This window comes from Odocoileus virginianus, chromosome 4, assembly GCF_023699985.2.
Source record: "Odocoileus virginianus isolate 20LAN1187 ecotype Illinois chromosome 4, Ovbor_1.2, whole genome shotgun sequence".
Taxonomy (NCBI): domain Eukaryota; kingdom Metazoa; phylum Chordata; class Mammalia; order Artiodactyla; family Cervidae; genus Odocoileus; species Odocoileus virginianus.
In genome coordinates, this window is record NC_069677.1 from 805741 (window position 1) to 822490 (window position 16750).

The 16750-nt window shown below is 44.5% G+C and overlaps 1 protein-coding gene across 3 annotated transcripts in view; it reads left to right on the forward strand.

Moving 5' to 3' along the window:
* Positions 1–7752: 7752 nt before the first annotated feature.
* The window catches only part of BOC (BOC cell adhesion associated, oncogene regulated), a 74548-nt gene continuing 65550 nt past the window's right edge, over positions 7753–16750 (forward strand). For all 3 annotated transcript variants that reach the window (XM_070465932.1, XM_070465934.1, XM_070465933.1), the window contains exons 1-2: positions 7753–7954; positions 12084–12175. The gene's annotated coding sequence lies outside the window, so the exon portion shown is untranslated. The remainder of the gene's footprint in view (positions 7955–12083; positions 12176–16750) is intronic.

A 16750-nucleotide genomic window follows, 5' to 3' on the forward strand; every position in this document is an offset into this window, starting at 1 on the left:
ATGTAAAACAATGGTCAAGGCATTAGAACTGACCAATCAGAAGAAGTGTTAGCTGTAAACAACTGGTATTCTTGTACCAGATGACCCACTAAGAATCATACTAAGAGAGAGACTTCATATATGTTATTTTGAATTTTCACAGATGAAAATTTAGAGTATCCAGGGATTTAGAGTATCCAGGCTCAGAGTATCCAGCTGAAGACTGGATCCAAACCCAGACTGATCCCACAATCTTGCTTTTTTATGTCATCCTCCCCTTATGGTACCCTGGTCTGTAGGCAGCCTCAAGGACATCTGAAAAATGATTCCTTAAAGAACACATGGCCAGTAGGAACACCTGAATTGGCAGTGCTGGATGGGACAAGTCAGTCCCAGCCAGCTCAACTTGAACAGGGAATAAATGGCATTATACCAGGCTCACCTGTAATTCTGCCCCAACCATGCAATTTAGGGTTTAATTATATGCTGTCTTGAGTTGTTTGCTAATTGTTGCAGCGGTCAATCTTTTACTTTTATTCATCATTCTTCATTCAGTCATCAAGTATATTGGAGCAACTGGGCACATTCCTCCTCTGGCAGCCCTTGTGATAACCAGCATGGAGAGGTAGGCCAACTCAGATAACTATTAAGGACCTACTAAAGAGCAAATGAAAAAAAAAGACAACTAAAGAGCAAATGAGGGTTAATTTGCCTTTTTCTTCTTTTTGGCTGTGCCATGTGGTTTGTGGGATCTTAGTTCCTCTGCAGTGGAAGCACAGAGTCCTAACCACTGGACCCAGGGAATTCCCTAATTTTCCCATAATAAATTAATGAATTAAGTTTTACACATATTCTGAGAATGTTTTGTTGAGAAATTGCCTGAATAAATAAAACTTCATATATTCAACAGCTAGAATTTGAAACTAGGCAGTTAGATGCACAAATATTTTATTTCTAGTACCTGTGATCAAGATAAAAAATCTTTATACAAACATTAGCTTTGGGAATAGGAATGTATACAAAAGCCAATTTTCTAATTACTGTTAGTATTGTGAATTTTAATATCTAGCCTTTAATCTAGATGTGTTAACTCATACATCAGAACTGCATTCTCTTAAGGTATACAATCCTTGGACTCTTCTATTAATTGCAGTTAGTAAGTCACCTTAGCTCTTTGAATGCATTTGGATGTCCTTTAAAAAAAAAAACCAAACAGTCATTTGGTAGCCCACACAAAAGATTCCTTAATTACTTGACAAAATTCAATCATCTTCTTGATACACCTTTCTTACTCCACTAAGAAGCCTGTAATTAATTCATGAAACAGTTGCAGGGAAACCATATGTTGTGCTTGAAAAATCCCAAGTTTTAGAATTAGTACTAGTACTCAGTTGGTAGGGATCTTAGGCAAGTTATTTTAGTTTCTTCCATATCTTTAAAACAGAGATAATCAAACCTGCAGGAAAGGGTTGCTGTGGGGATTCAGGATCATATGTACACACAGAATCCAGAACAGAGGCTGTGAGACATAAGTACTCAGTAAATGTTAGCTTATTTCTCTGAGAGTTGTTGGGAAGGTTAAATAAGATCATAAATATAATTGAGCTTACATAGTAATAAATTATTGTTTTACTCTTCCCACTTGAGCACTGTCTCCACTGTACTGAATATTTGGCAACTGTTTTCTTTATCTAGTCTGTACAGTCATCCAAACTGGATAATTCAATCAACTCTCCACTTAGAGCCTTGTATTTGATGATCTCATTGTTGTGGAAATCTGAGAGATGAAACTATATATTGGAGTCATGAGAGGACAGTTTTGCAATACCAACCAAGAGCCTTTAAAATGTTCTATCTGTTGATCCAAAATTTCTACTCATAGAAATTCACCTTTAGATAATCAGAATTATAAATGAAGATTTATGATAAGATGGTTAGTCAACTGTGGTGCATGATCATAATAAAAATAGAAATAACCTAAAAATATGACGTTAGGAGGATGGTTGAATAAGTAACCTCTCTTTGAATGACACACAGATGTTTAAGTTGAACATCGTAGATGATTTAATGACATGGGAAAAATAATCACATTTGAATGTTAAATTTGAAAAGTAGGATCACAACTTGTATATACAGTGAACATGGTTTTACAAAATATTAAAGTACCAAATGTATCAGTGAAGAAACTGACCCCTAAATTACCAAAGCATAAGAATATAATACAAAGTATTAAATAAAGGTATAAATTTATTGTTGTTGTTTAGTCATTTGGTCATGTCCAACTCTTTGCAAGCCTATGGACTGCAGCACGTCAGGCTTCCCTGTCCTTCACTGTCTCCCAGAGTTTGCTCAAATTTATGTCCATTGAGTCAGTGATGCTATCTAACCATCTCATCCTCTGCCATCCTCTTCTCCTTTTGCCTTCAATCTTTCCCAGCATCAGGGTCTTTTCCAACGAATTGACTCTTCATATCAGGTGGCCAAAATATTAGAGCTTCAGCATCAGTCCTTCCAATGAATATTCAGGGTTGATTTCTTTTAGGATTGACTGGTTTGATCTCCTTGCTGTCTAAGGGACTCTCAGGAGTCTTCTCTAGCACCACAATTCAAAAGCATCAATTCTTTGGTGCTCAGTTTTCTTTATGGTTCAACTCTCACATTCGTACATGACTACTGGAAAAACAATAGATTTGACTATATGGACCTTTGTCAGCAAAGTGTTTTTGCTTTTTAATATGCTGTCTAGGTTTGTCATAGCTCTTCTTCCTAGGAACAAGTGTCTTTAAATTTCATGGCTGCAGTCACTGTCTGCAGTGATTTTGGAGCCCAAGAAAATAAAATCTGTCACTGCTTCCAATTTTTCCCCTTCTGTTTGCCATGAAGTGATGGCACCGGATGCCATGATCTTTGTTTTTGAATGTTGAATTTTAAGCCAGCTTTTTCACTCTCTTCTTTCACCCTCATCAAGAGGCTCTTTAGTTCCTTTTTACTTTCTCCCATTAGAATGGTAACATCTGCATGTCTGAGGTTATTGATATTTCTCTTGGCAATCTTGATTCCAGTTTGTGGTTCATTCAGCCTGGTATTTCTCATGATGTACTTGGCATAGAAGTTAAATAAACCGGGTGACAATATACAACCTTGTTGTACTCCTTTCCCAATTTTGAACCAGTCAGTTGTTCGGTGTAAGGTTCTAACTGTTGCTTCTTGACCCACATACAGGCTTCTCAGGAGACAGGTAAGGAGGTCTGGTATTCCCATCTCTTTAAGACTTTTCCACAGCTAGTTGTGATTCACCAAAGTCAGAGGCTTTAGCATAGTCAATGAAGCAGAAGTAGATGTTTTTCTGGAATTCCTTTGCTTTCTCTATGATCCAATAAATGTTGACAATTTAATCTCTGGTTCCTCTGCCTTTTCTAAACCCAGCTTGTACATCTGGAAGTTCTTGTTTCACGTACTGCCGAAGCCTAACTTGAAGGATTTTGAGCATTACCTTGCTAACACATGAAATGAGTGCAGCTGTTCGGTACTTTGAACATTCTTCGGGATTGGAATGAAAACTGACATTTTCCAGTCCTGTGACCACTGCTGAGTTTTCCAAATTTGCTGGCATATTGAGTGCAGCACTTTAACTGCATCATATTTTAGGATTTTAAATAGCTCAGCTGGAATTATATCACCTCCACTAGCTTTTTGCTCATAGCAATGCTTCTTAAGGCCCACTTGACTTCACGCTCCAGGATGTCTGCCTCTAGGTGAGTGACCACACCATTGTGGTTATCCTGGTCATTAAGACTTTTTTTTGTATAATTCTTCTGTGTATTCTTGCCACCTTTTCTTAATTGCTTCTGCTTCTCTTACATCCTTACTGTTTCTGTCCTTTATTGTGCCCATCCTTGCATAAAATAGTTATACTGTATATCCATTTATACAGCCCTTTTAAACATCTTCCAGTTATAATCAGTTAGAATCATGTACTCAGTGAAACTGAAGTATGGATTTGTATGATGAAAGACAAAAACAAGAGAAGAATGAGTAGAAAAAACACCATGTTAACAGTGTTACCTGTGGGTAGTGGAATTAAGGTACTTTCCCCCTTCTTTGTGCTTTTCTGTATTTTCTAAATTTTCTTCAGTGAACACATTTTATAATCAGGAAAGCAGATTTATATTAAAACAGAGGATAAATTATCAAATCCTTCTCTTTGCCTACATATTAGTAGTTTCCCCAGCACAATCCTTCCCAGATATCCTTCACCACCAAGGCGCTCTTTCTGTTCATGATACAAATGGAGAACCTGCAATACACTAAGGAGGGAGCATCCTCTCTTAATGTCACTCACCGTGATTCCTTCCAGCTCACTCTGCACACTTAGTGATATGGTGATTTATATAGTGACCTTATATGGTGACCTACAGCCTCTGCCTGCCCACCCCCAACATAATAAATGTGACAATCACTTCTTTACTAAATGCTTCCTTCTTGATTAAGGCCCAGGTATATAAGGCCCAAGGAGTAAAATGCCAGATGGAAATCACCATGAACAAAATCAAGAGTAACAGAGAGCAACTGATCGCAAGCCCACACTCCATTTTGAGATGGTTGGGGGTCGGGGTTGGGAACAGGGTTACAGTGGAGTAGGGAGGGCAGGGATAAGGAAACTGATAGAGTGGGGAGGGGAGATTTAGGCAAGGAACTTGCTCCAGGCAAAGGGAGAGACAGAGTTTCTTCCAGGAATAATAATAATAAACACAATTATGTTAATACAAAGAGCCATAAAATAATAAACACATGTGAGGTGCCAACAGTGTGCTTAGTGCTCCTGCAGAATTAAGCCTGCTCAGTTGTGATCTGCATTTTGTCTGAACTCCATGGGAAAGAGGAGCAGCTGCATGAGCTGTCTGGGATGGAGAGAAGTACAGGCCATGGGTCTTTCTCTTGGTTAAATACTTTTGGTGAGGACTTCAAGCTTCTTTATTTTCTGTTGTGCTCTGAATGGTTGACTCAGAGTTCAGGGGACACCCAAAGGCCAGAATGGAGGGAATCAAGAGTCCTAGGAGAAAGTCTTCAGAAGAAGACAATGGGAAAGGGTAAGAGACATTTTGAATAGTATATGAAGAAATATGGAAGAATCAGTGTAAGAGTTCCATGCATTGGTGTCTCACATTGTCAGTAGGAGTGGTACTTTGAAAAGCAGACAACTCAGTACTCTGCTTGAGGCTCTGGGGAGACAGTGTTTTCACTGCAGTGGAAGGCTGGCTGGCCCATTTCCTTGGAGAATGGCCCAGGATGGTCCCCAAGCCTTGTAATCTTGAACCCTAGAAGAGGATAATAAGGTAGAAGCTAGTATGGTTATTGAGTGGAGAGAAAAATATGTCTTGGAGAATATTAGAGGGAGAATGGTGAAGATTAAGTGGGGAGGGTGGGGAATTGGAGAAGAAAGGAGAGGAAAAAATACAGGTACGTAGTTCAAAGGAGGAGTTCATAGTCTTTTTCACTTTGTTGAAAATGGATCATCCCCCTTATCTACTTTCCTCTGGGGACAGACCCAATAATCCAGGCACATGGGGCTGAACATACCAGATATATCAATAAAGAAACTGGCTCATGCCTGAATTTTCCAAAATCATGAAAAAAAAGATAGTACAATGTATTGATTAAAAGATATTTCTGTTACCCTTTTAAACATTTTTTGATTCAGGTTCAATTAAAATCATATATTCAATGTAAAGTGAATTTTGGGGGATGAGAAACTAGAGTACAAAACCCAGGTCAGAAAGGTTAGGTGACTTTCTCAGAGTCACACAGTGGCCCCTGCATAGGGGGGGTCAGTACTCCTGCCACACAGGCTGCAGCACTTTCATTCACCCCACTCTAGGCCTGCCTGACCAACTTTCAGAATAGCTTTCTTCCCACTTTGGCACAAACTCCAGGTTTACTTTGAACAACTGCCTGCCTTAACCCCTCTGGGTCTTGGTTTCCTCAACTGCAGTGTAAGAATATGAACTGGATGACCCTTCACTATCTCTGTTCCATCCCTTACAGAATAAGAAGACCCCATTTGCCCCAACTCAAAGCATGTTTGACTTCTCAATATCCTGCAAAAGTAGTTTTAAAAATGTGGCCTTGGACCCACAGCATCAGCACCTGAGAACTTAATAGAAGTGCAAATTCTTGGGCCCACCCCAGACCCTGCCACATCAGAAATACTGCAGCAAGGTTTTAATAAGCCTACAGGGGTTCTGATGTAGCTCAAGTTTGAGAACTGATACTCTGAGTGTTATCTGCCCAACATTAAAGGCAGGGCTTAACACATGCACACAATTCAGTTCAGTTCAGTAGCTCAGTCGTGTCCCACTCTTTGAGACCCCATGAATCGCAGCATGCCAGGCCTCCCTGTCCATCACCAGCTCCGAAAGTTTACTCAAACTCATGCCCATCAAGTCGGTGATGCCATCCAACCATCTCATCCTCTGTCATCCCCTTCTCCTCCTGCCCCCAATCCCTCGCAGCATCAGGGTCTTTTCCAAGGAGTCAACTCTTCGCATGAGGTGGCCAAAGTATTGGAGTTTCAGCTTCAGCATCAGTCCTTCCAATGAACACCCAGGACTGATCTCCTTTAGGATGGACTGGTTGGATTTCCTTGCAGTCCAAGGGACTCTCAAGAGTCTTCTCCAACACCACAGTTCAAAAGCATCAATTTTTCGGCACTCAGCTTTCTTCACAGTCCAACTCTCACATCCAGACATGACCACTGGAAAAACCATAGCCCTGGACCTTTGTTGGCAAAGTAATGTCTCTGCTTTTCAATATGCTATTTAGGTTGGTCATAACTTTCCTTCCAAGGAGTAAGCGTCTTTTAATTTCATGGAGGTAACTAACTCCTCTGCAGCCGCTACCCCTCCCTGGCCTCAGCTCTCTCATCCTTTTCCTCAAGCTTCCACCCTGGGATGATGAATGGAGGTCAGGCCAGGGCGCAAACTCTCTCTCCTGACCCACCGCGTAGGTCAGGGGAGGTAGCACTGGGGCTTCGGTTTCCTTATAATTTTCTCGACAGCTGCTGCCCCATTTGGGGGTAGAGGGTAGGGGAGCATTTAATAACAAAGTCTACTTTTAATGATTTATGCAATCGTTTGTTTGCAGAATGGAGACCATTAAGAAGGGCGGGGATGGGTATCAGAAAAAGATGTGGGGAGAAGAGATAGGCGAGAGGAGAGGATAGTGTAGGCGAGCTAGGGTCTGAGGTGAAGCTAAAGAGAAAGTGGGGGTTCAGGGGAGCCGTGTGGGAGAAAGACGACTTTGCTTTTGGCGTGGGAGAGAAGAAGTTGGGGGAAAGTACGGGATTCAGGCGCAACAGAAAGAAAATGGGTATTAGGAGAAGAACTGAGTTTGGGGAGACTTTTTTCCTTCCAGCTTCCTTTCCAAGACTTTCTTGGCTCCACTTTGCTCCTCCCCTCCTCCCCGCCTCCTCTGCTCCCCCTCCCCCTTGCGCGGTAATGGGAGGCTCCTAGGCAGGAGAAGCTAAAGAAGGAATTGTTTGTGAGTTCAGTCATCCAAAAAAGCTTCTTCCATATGGAAGGAAGGGGTGCGTGGGGCGCGGCGTTCCCTGCCTTGTCCTCCTGCTGCCACCGCCGCTGCCGCAGCTCCCTTCCGCGGGAACCCTGAACCCCGGCCCGCCCGTGTCAGCCGCCGCGAGCGTACACTCATACACGAGCGCACACACTCACACGCCCGCCGCAGCCACACGCGCCCGCACGCGCGCCCCCCCCCCCCCCCCCCCCCCCACGGCCGGCAACTTCTCCGTCCGGGTCTCCTTTGTTGCTCCGGCTGCGGCCGCCCTCCTGTTTTGTGTGTCCCTGGGTGTCACTGTGCGGGTTGTGTGTCCGGCGGCCCCGGGCTGTGTGGCTCTCTCCGCGCCCACGGCGCTGGCCCCCAGGCCCCGGCTCGCCCTTCCTAGGAGCCGGCTGCACCAGAGGTGAGTCACGTCGCTGAAGTTTGTTTTCTTTTCATAAAAAGTTGTGTTTGTTGGTTTGGGGAGGGGAGGGGAGGGGGCGGGTTGGCTGCGGCAGGCCGAGCGGTGCCGAGGAAGCGCCGGCGGGTGGCTGATGCGGACGCGCCGGCGGCGGGAGCGGTCTGAGCGCCCTGCCCGCGGGCTCCGGCGGGGGGCTGCGGCCCAGGCTGGCGGCGGGATGCCGGGCTGCCGTCTCCGGGCCCTGGAGCGCTGCGTCTGGTTCCATGCAGGCGCAGTCTGGCCGATCATTCCCAGAAGCTTCCCTTATGGAAGAAGGGCCGGGACAGCCTCCCAAACTTCCCCCGAAGGTAGACACCAGGTCCAGGCTCAGAGCGCAGCAGGGCCGTGGGGAGAAGCCCACATGAAGTCTGCAAATACACAAAACTATCGCATGCCCCTTTGGCCTCTTAGTGGGATCGGAGTTTACCGTCTTGGCGTTTAAAAAAAATTTTTTTTTTTTTAGATAGACTGAACGGACTGGAAGCAAAACAGCGCCAGGAAAACATCCCCCGCTGGGAAGGTGGAAGGGGCGAGGCTGAAGTGGGGGTGTCCAGAGGTGTCTGTGGGCTTGGAGCAGCGTGCGGTCAAATGTGTGTGTGTGTGTGTGTGTGTGTGTGTGTGTGTGTGTGTGTGTTTTCGTGCACAACGTCCTCCTGGGGTTGTGCTCTTGCGGGGGTTTGTTTGTGTAACAGAGAGGTGGGGAAATGATCCCTTGGAACAAATGAGAAGGGGCTGTGGGGAAGGGCAGGAAACCCAAGAAGAGTTTTTTGCTGGATTTTTGAAGGCTCTGCTTAACTTTCAGGATGCCAGTGTTAGTTTGCTCTTCCAGATGGTAAGAGAATTGGGGGGTAGGGGGTGGGGAGAGAACTGGAGGAGATTAAGGAGCCCTGGGGATTTGTTTGCTTAGTTTTGTTTTGGGGATGGGGTTACAGTGGCAGGGTTCCTTGGAAGGTTGTGTGCCTCCAGAGATGTGGCAGTAGAGCTAAGAATACCCAAACCACACACCAGCAATCCTAAACAGGCACTTTCTGGGTGTGGTGGGGTATTCTGCCTTCCCCCATCCCTTCTCAGCAAGCTCGGATGGATTCGAATATGTTTTTGACCCGGAGTTACCTCTTTGAATGAACTGAGTGAAAAGTATGTTTTGGTTTCAGGCCCTTGTGCCACCTCCAGGTGCCCTGTACCCAGCTCACATTCATCACCTAGATCTTTGTTACCCAGAACTTGGCGAACATTGGGTGGTGAATGAATGAAATTTTCAAAATTCTTGAATGCACACACATTTCTAATTTATTGCACAATTGGGCCTGCAGGCAGCCCAGCCCTGTCATGGTTTGTCATCTCTTTGGATATAGCCAATAAATCAGTCTTCATTTTCTCAAGGGCAGAATGAAACAGTCTCCTTGGACTAAGGTGGGGGCTCAGGCTCCCAAACATCTGTGTGACCTGTTTTCTGAACTTTACTTAAAATGAATCTGAGGCAAGAGTTTGACCATTTTGAGGTGTGTAACAGGTTTCTCAGGAACGTTTCTGAGGTCTTATAATTGGTACTTTTTAATGGTTTCATAATTGAAACCCAGAAGGTTCCCATGGTAACCTTGAAGCACCTTGGGGTCCCTGGGACAGAGGTGGGGGGAGGTGGGGGAACAGCACTGGAGTTACGGTTTTCCTGGAGCATGAGTGTTTGGAGTGAGTGAATGGAAAATGAAAGAAGTAAGAGTTGCTGCTTTGCTGACATTTCCTGCCCACACTTATTGCTCAGAGCTTGGCTCTTTAAGAAGCTGGAGGCCATCTACACCTATTAAATCTGAGGGTCACTGTCCTGTTTATCCTCTGTCAAGAGATCTCAGAAGAGTAACCTTGCAAGATACATTTTCTCAGGAGAAATTGCCCAAGCCATAGCGTTGGCTTTACTGGGGAGAGGAAGTTGATAGAAGCCAGTATAGTTGCTTCCTTGACCACAGTTGGGATGGGAAAGGGGGGAACAGAGCCCCCCTGCTTAGCTGTTGATTGGTTGGTCAACTTGTGTTAAGAGGGTAATTTATATTCTTTTCCCTCCTCCAAATGGGTCCAGAAATTTTCCTTTCTTTGAAATGCTCTTTCAAATGTTTGGGCTTCTAGTTCTCTTCAGCAGCTTACCTGTGGTTTCCATAGAAGTAAGGAGTAAGAAGGAGTAAGAGATTTTACTCATGAAATAATTCAGTGGACTTTGCCAGGGATCCCCAGTGTGTAAGCTGGCATGGTGAGAAGTGAACATGGTGGTCATAGTATTCCATGGGACCCTGGGGATCTGAGTTCAGTTTTTGACAAAGTCCCCAGTATGGTTAAGAAATAAGAGTTTTTCCTTCCGTGTCTTTTAAACAAGCGGGAAGAAGCTGAAGAGGACCCAAGTGTACCAGATAATTGCTTCTAGTACTTTCTGGCCTCTGAATAAGAAAGTATTAACCTGGCACCAGAACATATTGTACATTGGGAGTTTGCTTTCTTTCCTCCAAATTCCAAGCCTCCTTGCTATCTAGGAAAGTAAGGTGGGCGGAGGAATGGGAATTGGGGAGGGAAACAAAAGAAAGTGATTTGGTACAGTTTTTTAAAATGTATTTAACATATGGAACTTCTTGTCATCTCCATGCTTCGATTCAGCAAACCATTTAGCAGACGTTTCTAGTATATCAGACCCCACACAGACTGGGAGCTTGTTTGTCCCTGAATAGGCTTTCTTAGTCAAAGGACGGTTCTCCAAAGTACTCCCTGCCCCCCCCCCCCCCGATTTTTATTTATTGTACAAACATCTACTAATAATAAAATGTGTTTTAAAATTAGTCATATTCCTATACTATAACACAACTGTTTCTGCTCATCCATGTGCATACAGACTTTTCACATAGCTGCAATAAAAATGTAGACTCTGTAGTCAGACAGGCCTGAAGTGTCTCTATACTTTTGACCAAAGGCTCATAGAGAATAGGTATAGCCAGCCTGTATATCCCCTTTGCTATTGCTGGGAACAAGCTAAATCCTGAGAGTGCTCCCACATGGAGCCTTTACATGTAATATTTTCATTTATGAGGCTGAATCAAATATTTGGGGCTGGAGGGTACAATGGAAGATGGAGTTTGTTTTTAATCTAGAAATCCATGTTTACAAAAAGCTTTCCTAAATAGGGCTCTAGCCTCCTTGGAGTCCTCAGGGTTGGAAATGGGTAGAGAAGGGGAGGTGGAATCAGGAAGTAAGGCTTAAAGGATCCATCTCAAGTGGCACTGCCCTAAGGATTAGGAAACTTGGATGGAAGCCCTGGCTCTGCTCTGGACTCCATTCACTCTGACCCCATCCACCGAACCAGTCGATTCCTGTCTCCATTACTACTGTCAGCTCCTCCCTAAACTTGCCCGGTCTCTCCTGCCCTTCCCTTTATTGTTCTACCAGCCCACCGTCTTTTCCATTCCTGCTACCACCATGCTTCTTCATGCCCTGGACAGTTGTGCTGACACATGACTGGACTCCCCACTCTCTACCTAATGCCCCTCCATGCCCATCCCCTGCCACCACCCATCCTTCATCGGTCCCATAAACAAGTCATCACTCTAAGTTTACAATCTATATTTCTTAGCCCTGTCACATGTGGCTCTGTCTCATGATGATTACCTTGATAAGACCCTTCTACTCCAGCTTGACCCATCTAGTAAATAACCCTTGATTTTGGTGTGTGTGGGGTTCATTCCTCACCTGCTTCCCTACCACCCCCAACCCCTTCCCTGTTAGCCCACCTTACTTTGTAAGAGGGCTGCTTATAATGTGTTCTTAATAGATATTTGGTAAATATTGATGAAAACGGTAATGGTTTTGTAAGATCAATGACTGTTTTCAATGTAATCCTTATTCTTCATCCATTGTTTATTCCATTTCTAGCAAAGGGCCAGGTACCTGGAGATGTAAGGAAGCCTATGATTTAGAAAAAAACGGCCTTTTCTCCGTGTTCTTATTTGTAAAATGGATTAATAAGGAATTAGTCTGGTTTATAGCAGTGTACCTTATAAAAAGCAAATACTTTCAAAGTGTTTGTTTATTTTGTTTGAGACCCTTTCTTTTTCCTCAGGCCCAGAACAAACTTCCTGAAACTCATGACCCATGAAGTCTTGTCAACATTCACACCGTCTGAGGCTATCAGCAATGAAGTAGAAGAAGCAGGTGAGGTTTTCTGCCCATAGTCTAATACGTCTGGCTGCTTGGATCAGTCATATTTTCATAGTTTGTGTTGCCACATGAGGATAGAATGTTTCTCATCCTTCAGTATTGGAAGGGTCCAGTTTTGAGTGGAATCTGGACAAAACAGGTTGGTTCAGCTCAGATAATCTTGTAGTCAGAGCTTCTTTTCCCTAGGGTGACCATGTGGACTCCCCTTTCCTGAGCCAAATTCTGTTCAACCTGTTGGATGTAAACCATTTACTATGGATTTGGAGTCTAAGACTACTGTGCAAAAGTCCTGCTTGGGTGTGGGTGAGGAAAGCCCTGTGTTCATATGTCTACCAATGGTATTACAGCAAATGCCTTCTGGTCTGATGTACCAGGCAGTGTTTATCTCACAAAACCTAGAGGGATTCCATGTCGTTCCATCTTCCATCTTCTGAAATAAAGTTAGGAAATAGTTTGTCTTTTCCTAATGGAGAATTTGGCCTTATCTTCAAAGAAGGTCTTTGATGTTTGGGACAGTTATTGGGCAGTAAGAGTTTTGAAATCACAGGAGAAAGATGAGAGCCAGTGATTCACAATCAACTTACCTTGCTTGCCAGAGAAAATGTTGAGAAAAGTCTCAACTAGTTCTCCTGGTTAGTTACAGGAAAGTACATAATATGAGTTGGATTTTTAAAAAAATCATCTAAAAGGAGCTGAGCAGCAGAAAATACAGCAAAGAATGCTTATTCTCCTCCAAACTGAGTTTGGACAGCAGTGGACAAGATGAGGGTGATGACTTGTGTGTCGGTTAGAGCCTTCATCCTTTCAACAAATTTTTTTATTGAGTGCCCAGACTAATATCAGAGCCCGCACCTTCCAGAATTCCATGACTGCAGGGAAGGGACATGCAGGGCACAGCAATGCAAACTCCAGTGTGAAAGTTCTTGGGTTGGGTCATGAAGCAAGGCTTCTGAGTGGGGAGAGCTAGTATCTCAGGCTGTCCTAGAGATCGAGGTGGGGCTGGCAGGACTGAAACATCCTTCCTGCAAACATACTTTTCCTTAGAGGATAATAGGCTGAAGATTCTTAAGACAGGATATTTCAAGTTCAGAGTTTTTGTTTTTGTTTTTTTTAGTAAAGTTAAAAACTGGGATCTCTACATTGAATACAGAATGTCAGAAATATGGGTCTTCAACGAGGTTCTAAAAGCAGTGACTGAGTAGCTTTCAGGGAGCAAAGGAGAAACATGTGATTGTCTTTTCTTTCTCATCTCATCAAATTTTAGCTGTGAATGCCAGAAACATGTGTCTGAATTCATCTTTTCACTTTTCAGTTTTGTTTGCCCTTTGTTCTACTGTCTGGGGTAGGTTTGCTTAGTTTCGAAGTCATTCCCAGAGTAGGAAGTGAGGAGATGTTTATTTTAGGGACACATAAAAGTTGCTGGGCTCTCCATTTGCCCAGGACCCTCCTTGACTGCTAAGAGGTGGCTTAGACAGGATAGGAGCTCCAGGTAAGAGGAGGAGGGTGTGTGGATCCAGCTGACCTTGGAGGTTCCCTTGCCCAGGCCAGGCTGAAATTGGATTCTTAAAGGGAGCACTCCCTCACCTTTCCTGGCCTGCCAATATTTTTCCAGAATGGTCCCAGCCAAGTGGCTTTACTAGTCTGAACTTACCCAACATTACAATCCCAGCAGGTTTATTAGGTGTGGGTCACAGTTAATTGGAGAGGAAAATTTGGGGGTTCTGAGTTTATTACTTTTCTGTGAAAGCAGAGGTTGCTCTTAATTACTTCACAAAGCATCTCCCCTACTTTTCAGTCTGATGACTATCATCCCACAGAGGTGTGACAGTAACGCATCCTTTTTTTACACACCTGTGCTCACGTGAGGAGGATTTCGTCATGTAGTCAGTCAACACAGTACCTGCTTTTGCAATGTGAGACCACATAAAGTGATGGAAATTCATGATTGTTTACTTCTGTCATTATGAATGGATGTTTTGTAGTGAACAAATTACATAAAAATCCGCTGTGTTACAGCCAAGAGTTAGAGTCTAATGGCTCTTCCATTGCACAGGCCTGCCAAGCAGTCATCTGCAGCCCTTCCTGGACAGTGTTGGTGGTCTCACCGTCGTGAAGACCGCGTCAGCGCCAGGTGAAAGCCCCACAGTCAGGTGCCTTGTGTTCTGTAGGCTTCTGTTCCAGAGACGCAGGCTGGGTAATCAGGCCCAGCTTTCGCCTGCCTGGATGGTAGCAGCTTGCCAGCACGTTTCACTGAGTGGTCTTCAACAATGGGAGAGAGTAGGGGTGGGGAGCTCAGCTCTTCTACCCAAAGGGGAACAAGATATTGGCAGCCAATTCCCTGTCACTGAGACACCACAAAGGTCTTGAGTGTGGGTGAAAAGAACCGAACAGGTTGCTGAAGGCAATATTGTGATGGAGTTCATCTTTGTTCCCCTGATTTTACAAACAAAGCGTTGCACACATGTAGAGATGCTCCCTTAAGAGGGTTAGCATACGTGAGCAGCAGGTGCCCTTCCTTCAGGGCAAGAGGAATCCATTCAGGGAATCATCTATGGACCCCAAGGGCAGGCTGAGACTGGCAGATCCCAGAGCCAAAGAGTCAGCCTTGCTTGCCTCCATCCTCCCTCCAATGATGCAGAGAACAAGACCTGCCATTTAGTGAGACCTGCTGCAAACCAAGGTGCCCATGAGCACTATCCTGCAACACCCCAGCAGTCCTGTGAAGATGGGCAGCATGATCCAGTTGGCAGATAAGGGAACTGAAGCCTAAATGATTGTAGGGACCTGTTGCGGTCTCACAGCTGGTAAGTGGCAGAGCCAAGATTGCACGGCCAGGCTGCTAACTCCAAAACTCAGGCTTTGAGAAGGAAAAAAAAAGTATCCAGACAATCACTCTTTCTAACCAGAGCTCCCTTAGCTAGGGAAAACTGTTTGTTTTGCAGCTAACAAAGTGCAAGGGCAGGTGGTGGCCCTTGTGAGACTTGCCTTAAGAGACATGAATTGAAAACTGGGGCCACAACTGGAAGGTCCTGACTGGCTTCGCAGCAGTCAAGGCATGAGGGAAGCCAGGTCCTGAGACCCAGCTGATGTCCAGCTCCTCGGGCAGTGCTGAAAGCTCCTGCTATCTTGGGTCTCTTCTTGGAATGTGTCTCCCGGCTTTTTCTCCCTCTGGGACATCATCTGAACTGGCTGTCTGAGTCTCTGCTTCCACTGCAGGTGCCAACTGAATCCACAGGCTCCTCGGATCTCTGCAAGTCTGATCAAGTAGGTCCTCTGGGCCTCAGAGGGGTGAGGGGGAGGAGGTGTTTTGCCCAGCAGATACTTTTCCTGGTCAGAAGTGGCAGCTTGTGCAGAAAAGTACCCTGGGGAAGGAAGTAGCAACTTTGACAGACAGGTAACTGACAGGAGATGGTACCTGCCAGGCAAATACTCACAGAGCAGTCAGCAGAAAGAATTCTACAGGCTGTTACCTGCAGAGCGAAACCAACTCTCCCTACTGGCTTCAGAGAGCTGTGAGATTTGCCTGTGATGAGCCTGCAGTTGCCCTCGGTTCCTTGTTTTTCTTTAACAAATGTGGAAAACCTGAAGCCAGGATGTTGTAGCTTTATGTGTGTGTGTGTGTGTGTGTGTGTGTGTGTGTGTATGGGGAGGTGCGGGGATGGGACTAGGACACCTGGGTTTAAGATATAATTATGTGACCAACTAGTTGGATAACCAAGAGGAAGTCATGGGAACTCTGAGCCTTTATTACCTCATCCTCACAAGCTGCCTTCTCAGGGCACTATAAGGATGCAGAGAAATGCACAAAGGAACACTTTTGATGCGGAAGGTTCTACTTACCTCAAAAGCCTCTGGCATCTGTGCTCACCCAAGATGAGTTAGGAGATAAGATACTTGAGGGCACAGGCAGAGGTCAGAGTCTGGGCCAAGGGCTGGGTCTGCTTCTGTGGCTATGTTTATTTTGTTTTATTTTTTATTGGAGTATAGTTGATTTAGCATAGTGGACTTCCCTGGTGGCTTGTATGGTAAAGAATCTGCCTGCAATGCAGGAGACGTGAGTTCAATCGCTAAATCAGGAACATCCCCTGGAAAAGGGAATGGCAACTGACTCCAGTATTCTTGCCTGGAGAATTCCATGGACTGGTCTGGTGATCATGGAATCACAAAGCCCCTGGGTTCACAAAGAATCGGACACGACTGAGCAACTAACACTTTCAACACAATTTTCATGGTTGATTTGCAGTATTGTATTAGTTAAGTGAATTAATTATACATGTATCCACTCTTTTAGATTCTTTTCCCATGTTGGCCATTACAAAGTATTGAGTAGAGTTCCCTGTGCTATACATACAGTAGGTTCTTATTAGTATCTATTTTATATATATGCTTAGTCACTCAGTTGCGTCCAACTCTTTGCGAGTCTATGGACTGTAGCCCACCATGCTCCCATGTCCATGGGATTTTCCAGGCAAGAATATTTCAGTGGGTAGTCATTCCCTTCTCCAGGGAATCTTTCTGACCTAGAGATAGATCCTGGAACTTCTATATTGCAGGCAGATTCTCTACCAT